General features: G+C 48.6%; 1 non-coding gene across 1 annotated transcript; it reads left to right on the top strand.

Moving 5' to 3' along the window:
- The first annotated feature begins 4,608 nt into the window (after positions 1–4,608).
- Positions 4,609–4,715, top strand: LOC114910775 (U6 spliceosomal RNA). Its single transcript, XR_003797780.1, has one exon. It is a non-coding gene; the product is annotated as a U6 spliceosomal RNA (small nuclear RNA).
- Positions 4,716–13,967: the final 9,252 nt, after the last annotated feature.

The following is a 13,967-nucleotide window of genomic DNA, read 5'->3' as shown; positions in this document are numbered from 1 at the left end:
CTGCTTCAAGTGCACTGATTGGAGTGTTTTTGAGGCTGCTGCTTCCAGTCTGGATGAGCTCACAGACTCTGTAACATCATATATCAGTTTCTGTGAGGATATGTGCATCCCTACCAGGACTCATTTAACATACTGTGGCGCGCAGCGCCGTGGGTTTGGATGGGGCGAAGGAGGACGCGGAGGCAGCGTTCATAACGAACGGTTTATTTGAACACCAACACACAGGGAATAATGCTCTCGGTCCGGGGACCCCTTTTCCTCCAAGACCAGCGCTTACAGCCAGCCTGCCTTAGCGCCCCTACGCTCTCCTTAACACAGTGGCAGCCAGTCAACCCACCATTTCCCCCCGACGTAACCCCAGCGGTTACGGACATTATTTACAGATTTCCCATAATGCAACTATTTACATTAAAGCAGTAACGTGGGTCGTTACATAGCCCCCCATCAAAAAGAATAGCAGCGTCCCCGCTGCTGCCTGCCCCACAATTGTCCCAACGTCCAGCGCTGTTCTCACGTGCATCCGGTCGGGAGTACAGGTCCCAGACGCTCACCGCTGGTGGTTGGGGCGGGGAAACCTGCAAGAGACCCCCATGGCGGCGCGCTTGGGGGTCGGGGTGGCCATCCTCGTCCCCCGTCCGCCCGGCCTCGGCCCCCGCAGGACTCCCTCACTCGCACGTGGCGCGTCCCGAACATGGCGGCGCCCACGTGGCTTTCGCTAACCGGCTTCCGTGGGACCTTCGCGACGGCTCCCCGCAGCCGCTCCGCGTTGTCCCCGCTCCGTTGTCGGGGGCGGACATCTTTCTCGCGCCCCCCGTCGTCTCGCCGCGCGCCTCGCCGCTCGGCCGTCTTTCGGCGAAGGACCTGGCAAGGCCGCCCTGCTTGCCGCTCTCGCCTCCGCCGATTCGCCGCACGCTGAGCCCGCCGCGACGCTCGTAAAACTGGCCGCTTCTTGCTACGCAGCCCTCCTCTTTTTGCGGCGTTTGCTCCGCCGCGCCGCTCTTCGACAACGCTTGCCTGGGCTTCAGGCAGGCTGGGCGCTTTTTCCCCGAAAGTGCCGGACTCCCGTTCCGCGGGAGAATTCGCGTCGGCGGTTCCGCTCCTCTCCGACACGGAGCTCTGCCTGTCCACAGACGAGGCACACTGCTCCGCGTCGCCCAGCACGGCATCCGTCCTGCTTGGGAAAGCGGCGCTCTTCGCGGGGCGACTTTCCTCCGCGGTCGACGGCGGTTCGCTGCCTCTTCCTGCCGCTCTTTCTCTGGGCGCAGGGAGACCCCACTCGACCTGCTCACCCATCTCCAGCGGCACCTCGCAGCTCTCCTCCGCCGTCCTCGCCCTTGCGCACGCTTCCCCAGCGTCCCCCTGGACACCCGTGCTCCGCCACAGCTCGTCCGCCTCGACCTCCACCGTCGTAGGCGCTTCTCCCGCCGGATACTGTTCTTCCGTCTCGGTCTTCTCTCCTTCCCGCTGTTTGGTGGTCAGCTGTTCCCTGATCCAGCCTCTCATCGTCCTGCCCCATCCCACTTCTGACACCAATGTGGCGCGCAGCGCCGTGGGTTTGGATGGGGCGAAGGAGGACGCGGAGGCAGCGTTCATAACGAACGGTTTATTTGAACACCAACACACAGGGAATAATGCTCTCGGTCCGGGGACCCCTTTTCCTCCAAGACCAGCGCTTACAGCCAGCCTGCCTTAGCGCCCCTACGCTCTCCTTAACACAGTGGCAGCCAGTCAACCCACCATTTCCCCCCGACGTAACCCCAGCGGTTACGGACATTATTTACAGATTTCCCATAATGCAACTATTTACATTAAAGCAGTAACGTGGGTCGTTACAATACAACAATGACAAACCGTGGTTCACTGCAAAACTCTGACAGCTTCGTCAGGCCAAAGAAGATGCCTACAAGAATGGGGACAGAGACTTGTATGAACAGGCCAAAAACATACTGGCAGAGGAGATAAGAGTGGCTAAGAGAAACTACTCTGAAAAGCTGAAAAAACACTCTTCAGCCAATGACCCTGTATCAGTGTGGAAAGGCCTGAAAGACATCACCAACTACAAGACACCATCCTCCAGCACCGTGTCATCTCAACAACTGGCCGACAATTTGAATGAGTTTTATTGCAGGTTTGAAAAACCCTGATGGGGGGTGCAGTGGTGTAGTGGCGCAGTGGGTTGAACCAGGTCCTGCTCTCTGGTGGGTCTGGGGTTCGAGTCCTGCTTAGGGTGCCTTGTGATGGACTGGTGTCCTGTCCTGGGTGTGCCCCCTCCCCCTCTGGCCTTATGCCCTGTGTTGCTGGGTAGGCTCTGGTTCCCTGTGACCCTGTATGGGATGAGTGGTTCAGAAAAGTGTGTGTGTGTGTGTGTGTGTGTGTGTGTGTGTGTGTGTGTGTGTGTGTGTGTGTGTGTGTGTGTGTGTGTGTGTGTGTGTGTGTGTGTGTGTGTGTGTGTAAAACCCTGTCTCACACCCATTCTGACCCTCTCTCCATGTGTCAATTAACACCTTCAGTAACCCTCCCACCTCTGATCTGTGAAGAGGAGGTGTGTTGGGTCTTCTGCAAACAGAAGACAAGGAAAGCACCAAGCCCAGATGGTGTCTTGCCTGCCTAAAAACCTGTGCTGACAAGCTGGCCCCTATCTTCAACAGATCCCTGGAGCTGTGTGAAGTTCCTTCCTGTTTCAAATGCTCCACCATCATTCCCATTCTGAAGAAACTGAAAATCACAGGACTTAATGACTACAGACCTGTTGCCTTAATGTCTATGGTCATGAAGTCACTTGAAAGACTGGTGTTGGCCTACCTGAAGGACACCACTGACACCTTGCTGGACCCCCTGCTTATTGAGCAAACAGGTCTGTGGATGATGCAGTCAACATGGGACTACACTGCATCCTGCAACATCTGGACAAACCAAGGACTTATGTGAGGATCTTGTTCGTGGACTTCAGCTCGGCCTTCAACATCATCATCCCACACCTCCTCCTGTCCAAATTAACCCAACTCTCTGTGCCCACCTCCATCTGTCGGTGGATCACCAACTTCCTGACAGACAGGCAGCAGCTAGTGAGGCTGGGAAAATTCCCATCCAATACTTGTATGATCAGTACTGGTGCCCCCCAGGAATGTGTGCTCTCCCCACTGCTCTTCTCCCTGTACACCAACGACTGCACCGCTAAAGACCCCTCTGTCAAACTCCTGAAGTTTGCAGACGACACCACACTCAATGGCCTCATCCGAGATGGTGACGAGTCTGCTTACAGACAGGAGGTCCAAGAGCTGGCTGTCTGGTGCAGTCATAACAACCTGGAGCTGAACACGCTCAAAACAGTGGAGATGATTGTGGACTTTAGGAGAAGCACCTCAGCATTATCCCCACTCACCATCATGAACAGCACTGTGGCAACAGTGGAGTCATTCAGGTTCCTGGGCACCACCATCTCACAGGACCTGAAGTGGGAGTTCCACATAGACTCTATTGTGAAGAAGGACCAGCAGAGGTTGTACTTCCTTTGCCAGCTGAGGAAGTTCAACCTGCAACAGGAGCTACTGATGCAATTCTACTCTGCAGTCATCCAGTCTGTCCTCTGCACCTCTATAACTGTCTGGTTCGGCTCAGCTATGAAATCAGACATCAGAAGATTACAGCCAATAGTTTGGACTGCTGGAAGAATCACTGGCACATCCCCCCCCCCCCCCCCCCCAGCTCTCCAAGAACTGCACTCGTCCAGAGCCAGCAAAAGGGCTAGCAAAATCATTCTAGACCCCTCACATCCAGGCCACTTCCTCTTCGAACCTTTGCCATTTGGTCAGCGCTACAGAGCACTGAGCACCAGGACAGCCAGGCACAAGAGAAATTTCTTTCCTCAGGCCATGTACCTCATGAACAGCTAAATCCCCCTAGAGTAAGCCAGTGCAATACACTACGCTATTTATATTTATAACTATTTATCACATCATATCTCTTACTCACACTCCCTTGCATTTGTATAGAACATACCTGTACATACATACAATGTCTAACTAATGGCTATTTTTGTATATTGGGTACTTTACATTTTTTTATATTTTTTATCCTTCATCCACATATTCTATCTTCTCATCTGTCTTTTCACTGTCATTCTGTCTGTGCTGTGGAAGTTTCTGTCACCAAGAAAAATTCCTTGTATGTGTGAACATACTTGGCAATAAAGCTCGTTCTGATTCTGATTCTGATTCAATATTAATTTAGCCGACAGGTACTGCTGTGGAACTGACTACACTTCCCATCATGCAACAGTCTCCCTACAGAAAGCGCTCTCGTTGAGACGTCACTGCTCTTCCAATGAGAACGTAGTGTCAGAAGCTTAATTTGAATAAGACCCAGCAAGCAACTGCGCTCAGCACGACAAGCGAATAAACGACCTATAATCTCAGTTAAAAAAAAAAAAAAAAATCGATAACACAGAAATCTTCTCTGTTAGACTAAGATCTACGGTATGGTGGAGAAACGGCACAGAGTTCATTCCCCAGAATATTTTATGAGATTTGCACTCGAAACAGGCCACCAGCATACGGAACTTTAGCACAGCTTGGGCCTTTATATAGCTCACGTCACCAATTATTTGTCGTGCTCGCTTCGGCAGCACATATACTAAAATTGGAACGATACAGAGAAGATTAGCATGGCCCCTGCGCAAGGATGACACGCAAATTCGTGAAGCGTTCCATATTTTGTCCCACACACAAAGCCCTTTGTCCATCGCTACTCTATTTCTTACGCGCTGCGTCATGCCCTTTAAAACTCCATTTCCTTCACTTACGCTCTTCGCTGCAACTAATCCTCAAATATAAGTAAACTTCTTTTTGGTAAACAAATAAAACGTTTATGAGAAGTAAACTACGGCTGTCCCGGAAAATGTTGTGCAAATCCAATCCTCCAAATTTGACAGCCTATTTCCCCATTTCACACGGAAAAAAAAATTATTCCCAGCCCATCCAAAACACATACCAGTAAAACCCCGCATAACATGTTTAAAATTTGCTGTGTTGTCGGCGGACTGAGAACATGAACACGAAGCTTTAAAAGTCCATCAGTGCCGCTGTAATAACTATAGTATACATGAACCCACGAATCCGGAATGATACAAATTAACACTTTGTGATTATCAAAGGGTCTGTTTCGGAAACGAAGTGTTTTCCTTACATCTACGGACAAGAATATATGTACGTATGCAATGTCTGTATGCTGATGCCGCGAAGAAAAGAAGTCTATGAAAATTCCGTGTAAAGAAAAGTTTTAACCACTGGCTCAGTACGGTGCGGAGGCGATTATGATGAACATGAAGTGAGACTTATTGAAACAGCCACCAAGAGTCCAGCAATATAAGATACTTCGATTCAATGCAGTGACATTTTTAAACCCTTACCAGTTACCTGGAGAAACGGCACCTATCAGAACTGTGCTGACAAAGGGGGTTGCAGGCATTGAAAAAAACTGTCTGTGCATAGATTTATTCTTGACTGGGCAGAAGGAAAAAGCAAATAAATTAAAATAAATATATTCATTTCATATTTGCTTTTCCTTTTCGAGACCTAAATCTAATGTTAGGGGTAGGATGTTAGGTTTCTCCATTGCGTTAACAGACAACATACATTTTCTGAACATCTTAAGTTTTACATCACACTAGAACATATTAATCATTTGAAAATATTAACTACTTGAACAAATTTTCACATGACACTTGGACAAACAATTTTTCACCCGACACTCTCAAGTGGTCTGGTGGGGCTGCCGTTCATCTCCTCTGCCTCTCTCAGATGGCGCCCCATAGGGCTTGATTTACATTTAAGATTCAGCATTCAAGATTCAAGATTTTATTATTTGTTACATACACAGTTATACACACATACAACCTGTAGTGAAATGTTAATCTATTCAGCTCTGTCATCATCATCAATCATTGGCATCCATCAGTCTAGAAAGACCATGGAATTGCGCCTTGGTTTTGTCCACTTCACGGTGGTTTGCATCGCCGGCCATGACTGTGAAGGCCCAAACGAGAATGACAATCCTTGCCGCAGTTGCAACAGATGTGCTGGGTGCTGTTCATATGTTCCACTTGAAGCCTGACCTTCCTGCGTCTTCGCCTCTCCTCAGCCTGTAGTCGCAGCTTTTGTTCGCCACGTCCCAGACCTTGATGAAGTTCCCGCCTCCAGCTGCAATGATCAGTTGCCAGCTACTCCCAGCCGTTCACATTAATGTCAAGCTCTCTCAAATCCTTTTTGCACACATCCTTGAAGCGCAAATGAGGCCGTCCGGTTGGTCGTACACCAGAGGCCAGTTCCCCATACAGGATGTCTTTCGGGATCCTTCCATCATCCATCCGACGAACGTGCCCTAGCCACCGTAGCCTGCGTTGCCTGAGGATGGTCTGCATGCTTGGCAATTCAGCCAGATTAAGGACGTCACTGTTAGTTACTAACAGTTACTATTCAGCTCTGTAGACTGTGCGAAATAGACAAGATATTTAAGGGAGAAATATATTTTTAGAAAAGACAAGAGAATATAATTAAAGTTAAAATAAAAAAGAAAATATACAGTGAACTGAATTAAAGCTAAAATGTAAAAAAAAACTAAAATTAAGATTTAGAGGACAAAAAATGTGCAAGGTATTGAATATGCAATGATAAAGTGCAATGTGCAGCACTGATGAATTAATAACACTACGTCACCAGAGTCCTTAAAGTACGGGATGTGTCCATGTTGAGGAATCTGATAGCCTGAGGGAATAAGCTCCTTTGAGCCTCACAGCTCTGGCCATCAGACTACGATAGCGTCTGCCAGATTGCAGCAGGCAGAAAAGTGAATTAGCAGGATGGCTGGGGTCATTACGAATCTTATCAGCCCTCGCTCTGCATCTCCTGGTGTAGATGTCATGCAGTGGGGGGAGAGCAGTCCCGGAGATGCGCTCAGCTAAGCACACCACTTTCTGCAGAGCTTTGTGGTCTTGGGCTGAGCAGTTCCCATACCACACTGAGATGCACTGAGTTAGTATACACTCTACAGCCCCGATATAGAAAGCTTTCAGGATCACTGGGGAGATCCTGGATTTCCTCAGCTGTCTCAGGTGGTACAGCCGTTGCCTGGCTTTTTTCACCTGGGCTTGAGTATGATGAGTCCAGCTCAGACCCCACTCCGAGGTATTTGAAACTGCTTACTCTGCTACTCTGCTACTCTGCTACTCTGCTCTGCTCTCTACTTACTGCTTACTGGTGTTTCGCTGATCCTGAGTGGGGTGTAGGTCTGCTGCTGCCTCCTCCTGAAGTCAACAATCAGCTCTGTAGTTTTGCTGATTTTCAGGGAGAGACAATTCAGTTGGCACCATGATGTCAATTTCTTCACTTCCTCAAAGTAGGCTGCCTAGTTGTTGTTAGAGATGAGGCCCAACACCACCGTATCATCAGCAAACTTGACGATAGAAGTGGTGCTATGGGAGGACACACAGTCATATGTATAGAGAGAGTAAAGCAGAGGACTCAAAACACAACCCTGTGGCACTCCTGTACTCATAGTAATGATGTTGGACGTGGCTTGGCCCACTCTCACGACCTGGGGTCTGCACAAAAGGAAGTCCAGGACCCAGTCATAGAGGGGGGCATTTAGGCCAAGGTCCCTGAGCTTGGTGGCCAGTCTATGGGGGTCTACAATGTTTTATTCACTTAGCAGACACACACACACTTTCTGAACCACTTGTCCCATACGGGGTTGCGGGGAACCGGAGCCTACCCGGCAACACAGGGCGTAAGGCCAGAGGGGGAGGGGACACACCCAGGACGGGACGCCAATCCGCCGCAAGGCACCCCAAGCAGGACTCGAACCCCAGACCCACCAGAGAGCAGGACCCGGTCCAACCCACTGCACCACCCCACCCCCTACTTAGCAGACACTTTTCTCCAAAGCAATTTACAATAGATATTATGTACTGTTATCAGTCCACACACCTTATTCACCAAGGTGACTGACACTGCTAGAGACACTACTTACACTGGGTCACTCATCCACACATCAGTGGAACACACTCTCTCAGTCACTCACACACTACAAGGGAACCTACACAGCATCTCTTTGGACTGTGGGAGGAAACCAGAGCACCCAAAGTAAACCCACGCAAACACACAGAGAATATGCAAACTCCACACAGACTGAGCAGGGAATCAAACTCACATTCTCTCACACCACCCAGGCACTTCAAGACAGCAGCGCTACTTGCTATGCCACCATGCTGCCCGATACTTGAGCCTCTGCTCTTCTCAGTCTGTACCTCCTGCCTCAGCCCTGTAATTGCCTCTGTGGTAGGAAGAAAAGACTCAGTTCAGCAAGACAGTCAGATTGCAGAAAAGTTCATTTATTCATGTGCACATGGGTGAACCTCCCAGAGAGAGTCACACATTAGCAGTTAAGCAAGCAGATATTTATACATATTCTAGGGTGGTTCTTCGCAAACATGGTGAAATACATGTTTTGTTTCATCATCCCAGACAGGTCAAGGTGTCCCCCAATCTCCCATCCTTTGATGAAAACACTCCCAGCCGTCGCTGGTGTTATCATTCTCATTACGCACAGTCTCACGGGAACTACGTAATTCTGTATTCCTCCCAATATTTTACGGGAACAGGCTGACACAGACTGGGACCAGACTGCTGCCTAGAATGTGGCGCTTTCTTGCATAGGTCGTTTCACTAGTTAGACATGGTAATACATAAGCATATAGGCGTAGCAAAGCTTTAGAATCAAACTGTCATACCACACTACCCCGTTTGAGACTTCTTCGAAAAGTCTCACCAAGAAAGCAGAAGTTCCTCGCTGGTCTCTGGACAGACACCAGGTAATCTTCGGGGCCGGGCATTTACATGCAGGCTAAACCCACAAAACCTTAGTCACCCCTCCAGAAACCCAGTTCCCCCTCCCCCCTCCCTGGGCAGTGTAGATGTTTCCCACTAAAATCCTTGAGGCAGTTCAGCCAGGGCCTCCACCCTGTCAGTCTTATCAGGAAAGTGCTGCAAGGGAGGGTACATTTGCAAGTACAAGGGAGTAACAGAGCTCAGCAATAAACGTTTCAGACAAGAAGCACAGCATAATAACATAAGAAAAATGAACAGAAGAACTCCAGAAATTAGAATAGGGCGAAGCCAATCCTCCCACCTGGAGAAAAAGAAAAACAATAGGAAAAACAAGTGCAAGCACAAAAAACAAAAAAGAAACACAGAGTCCCTCTCAGTCCACATAGTCCTGGCTGTCGAAAAGGGTGCCACGGTGTCCTCGGGTCAGTCATGTTGCTGTTGAGCTTTGCGAAGGAGCAGCTACTTTGCGGCAGTAGGTGATGTGAGTCCATGAGTCGATGCCTTCCACTTTCACAGCATGTGGTGTCGACAGGAGAATTTGGTGAGGGCCCCTCCACCTGGGCTGGTTCCAGTGCTTCCTCCTCAGGTCACGGATGAGAACCCAGTCTCCTGGGAGCAGCTTCAGCGTGTCGTCCCGGTTCGGGGTTCGCTGGTCCTGTCGCACCTGCTGATGCACCTCCTTCAATGTACGTTGAAGACCTGAAAGATACAAGAGCAGATCACCATCCACAGTTTCCAAAGAAACCCTCCCACCTGGCATCCGGGCCGGCATCGGTCTTCCTGTCAGAACCTCAAAAGGGGGCAGACCCAACAGTCTGTGCGTTTTCCCCCTCATAGCTGTTTGGACTACGGGTAGAGCATCAGGCCACGCTAAACCCGTTTTCTTGCAGACTTTCACGAGTTTGACCTTCAATGTCTGATTAGCTCTTTCCACAACATCTACACTCCGAGGGTGGTACGAACAGTAGTGTTTAAGGTCACATCCCAGCCACTCAGACAACTGATGTATCACTGAGTTTACAAAATGTGTCCTGTTGTCACTTGTAATTCTGGCTGGGACGCTCCACCGGAATATTATCTCTTTTAGCAGGCACTCGGCAACAGTGCGCGCTGAAGCCTTCTGAACTGGGAATGCCTCCACCCATCTGGAAAAGAGGTTGACAATGACCAAACAGTACTTGAAACGCCGTGACGGTGTGAGTTCAATGAAATCCATTTGCAAGTGATCAAAAGGACCTTCTGGGAAGGGTGTGTGCGATTGAGACACAGACATCCCCTTTCTAATATTGTATTTCGAACAAACCAAACACAAGACAGAAAGCCGACGCGTAGGTGGAAAACCCTGGAGCCTCCCAATACTGGGAGACAGTAGCCACCATGGTGTCGTGAGAAGCATGATCCAGGCCGTGTACAATCTTTGTCACTCCGGGGAAAGCACTCCTAGGAAGAAAAGGTTTGCCATTAATGGAAACAATCACTCCGTCCTCTGTCTTTCTGGCACCTGCATGGAACCACTTTGCCTTTTCTAGAGCATCAGCACCTGTTTACAAAAGTGAAACATTAGAGTTAGGAGTTGCGGAGAAAATAGAGACACCATCGGTGGCTCAGGGCTTCAGGCAGCATGTTTTGCCCACCAGTCAACTTTCTCATTCCCCCTGCTGATTGGGTCTGTTCCCCGTGTGTGAGCTTGACACTTCACCACAGCCACCTGCGATGGAAGCATCAGGGCCTCAAGCAAATCAGACACCAGTTGGTGATGTTGAATCAGCTTGCAAGAACTGGTCAGAAAGCCTTGCTGTTTCCACAGCGCCCCATGATCATGGCAAACGCCAAAGGCGTAGAGAGAGTCGGTGTACACTGTTATGTCACTACCTTGAGCGAGCTGACATGCTCGTGTGAGAGCACAGAGTTCCGCAGCCTGAGCTGACCACGTGCTGGGCAGATGTCTCATGCAGGGCATGGACCCCGTCAACAAGAGAAGGGTCTTTGACATCATGGTGTGCAGAGCCTGGAGCAGCACCACCTTGCAGTAGATTTAGATTTATTCATTTAGCTGGCGCTTTTCTCCAAAGCGACTTACAATGTTAAGGTTGCAATTATTACAAGCTTACAATTATTTACCCATTTATACAGCAGTACTTCCTCATCACACCCAAGGTAAAGGTCACCACCCCAATGTCCTCCAGAGCTTCACGCTCGATCACGTCAACTGCATTGTCGTGTTTCTCCTCTGTCTGAAACTTGGGCGTGTGTTTGCAGCTGTTGCCAAACCTGGAGTACACAGACCAGATGACCGTCCTGTGTGTCCACAACAGGCTGTATATGTTGGCCCCCAACAAATGGAACGAGAAGGCGCTGCTGAGACGCGCATGCCATCGCCAGACCAGCATCGCCAACATCTGAACCCACTTTGGCTGGTCTCTGTGTTAACATGGGATGTGTTTGGAAGACAGGGGTTTCCATCTTCAGGTGGACAGATGGAGAGTACCTTAAATGTGTCTATCCTCATGCGTTTTATTTAATGCAGCCAGATGGTCACCTTGCTCTTTAAGAGTGTACACGTCATCTGCCGGTTGGGAAATGACCAAAGAACCTACAGAGGCTTTTCTAGCATCATGACACAGAGAGGTGTTGTCCTGCCTGTTGGTCAGACATTGGCACCTGGGACACTGCAGGACATTCCAGTATCCACATGACACACGCAGCTGCTAAAAGCACTGTTTCTACTGTCTGTGGTTCTCAGTGGTCTTTATGTATTTCCTTTCCCTTTAGTGTAACTATATTTTGGCTCCAAGTTGTGTACTGTTTAGTTTGGATATGAAAGTTTAAAATAAGTCAGTTAGTAGCTCCTGTGGCAGGTTGAACTTCCTCAGCTGGCGAAGGAAGTACAACCTCTGCTGGGCCTTCTTCACAATGGAGTCTATGTGGGGCTCCCACTTCAGGTCCTGTGAGATGGTGGTGCCCAGGAACCTGAATGACTCCACTGTTGCCACAGTGCTGTTCATGATGGTGAGTGGGGATAATGCTGAGGTGCTTCTCCTAAAGTCCACAATCATCTCCACTGTTTTGAGCGTGTTCAGCTCCAGGTTGTTATGACTGCACCAGACAGCCAGCTCTTGGACCTCCTGTCTGTAAGCAGACTCGTCACCATCTCGGATGAGGCCATTGAGTGTGGTGTCGTCTGCAAACTTCAGGAGTTTGACAGAGGGGTCTTTAGCGGTGCAGTCGTTGGTGTACAGGGAGAAGAGCAGTGGGGAGAGCACACATTCCTGGGGGGCACCAGTACTGATCATACAAGTATTGGATGGGAATTTTCCCAGCCTCACTAGCTGCTGCCTGTCTGTCAGGAAGTTGGTGATCCACCGACAGATGGAGGTGGGCACAGAGAGTTGGGTTAATTTGGACAGGAGGAGGTGTGGGATGATGATGTTGAAGGCCGAGCTGAAGTCCACGAACAAGATCCTCACATAAGTCCTTGGTTTGTCCAGATGTTGCAGGATGCAGTGTAGTCCCATGTTGACTGCATCATAACTAACTAAGCTTAACATAACTAAACCTTTACACAGCTACTCCGGTAATATAAATAAATGTTTGTGTATCTCAAAAAAAAATAGTGAGAAGGTGATCATGAATCGTCGATATTGAGTTTGATGCAGCTACTCGCATGATTAACACTGGTGCATATGGTGAAAAGAAAGAAACTAACTGTACTTAAGAATCACGCATCTGCAATTATGTCTCTTTCTCCTAATGTAATGTACACATTGTATTTTCTATGAGATTTACGTTGCTTTGGAGGAAAGTGTCTGCCAAATGAATAAATGTAAATAGATGTGTGTGTGTACACATATATAATAACACACACACACTGTCTGAAGCCACTTATCCCAAGTGGGATTGCAGCAAGCTGCAAAATTTGAAAGGAATAATATAAACACTTCCTATACTTTTTCGGCATAAGCAATAGGGAAATAACACTTGCTACTCGGGAACAAAAAAAAAAGAAAAGTAAAAATTTGTTGCACGCTGTAATCGCTGAGAGTCCCTTTGGAGTAAAAAGTGAGTGAAATACTCAGTAATAACACTTTAAATGATTCTGGAGATTGAGGACATTTGATCTCCTGGTTTCGAAAAGGGAACAGGCTGTGTACGTTCATTTTTTATTGTTTTATTCTACGCGATCTGCAATATCACCGCTACCATGTAACATGTTACACACCGGAAGTACCTCTGCATTCTCCCCCTATTCGGATCACTTCCGGGGCGGTACTCTGACAGAGAATGTCCAATAGGAGCCATATCGCCTCCTCACTGAGCCAGTGGTTGAAAGTTGTCTTCAACGGACTTTTCATAAACTTTTCTTCTTCCCTTCGCTGCCACGAAAACTTTGTTTCACTCGGCGACATCAACATGATACAAACATTGCATACGATACGTACATGTAAAAAGAAGGAAAACACTGTGTTTCCGAGACGCAAAGTTTATGAGCTCGCTCACACACACACACACACACTTTCTAAACCACTTGTCCCAACCGCTTGGAGGGGGGAGGGGACACACCCAGGACGGGACGCCAGTCCGTCGCAAGGCACCCCAAGCGGGACTCGAATCCCAGACCCACCGGAGAGCAGGACCCGGTCCAACCCACTGCGCCACCGCACCCCCCTTATGAGCTCATTGAGTGTTTAATAGTCACAAAGTCAATTTGTATCATTCTGGATTCATTTATAGTTATTACAGCGGCACTGATGGACTTTTAAAGCTCTGTGTTCGTGTCCTTAGTCTGCCAACAACACAGCAAATTTTGAACATGTTATGCGGGGTTTTACTGGTATTTGGTGTTTTGGATAGGCTAGGAAAGACATTTTTATTTCCCCGAAAAAAAAAAAAAAAATGGGAAATGGGCTCTCAGTGTCCGAAGATTGGATTTGCACAACGCTTTCCGGAATTAGTGGAATATTGCGGGACAGCCGTAGTTTACTTCTCATAAACGTTTTGTTTACCAAAAAGAAGTTTACTTATATTTGAGGATTAGTTGCAGCAAAGAGCGTAAGTGAAGGAAATGGAGTTTTAAAGGGCACGAGG

This window comes from Scleropages formosus, chromosome 6, assembly GCF_900964775.1.
Source record: "Scleropages formosus chromosome 6, fSclFor1.1, whole genome shotgun sequence".
In the NCBI taxonomy this organism is placed as follows: domain Eukaryota; kingdom Metazoa; phylum Chordata; class Actinopteri; order Osteoglossiformes; family Osteoglossidae; genus Scleropages; species Scleropages formosus.
Note: the sequence above shows the minus strand (reverse complement) of the source record. Positions and strands in the feature narration are given on the sequence as shown.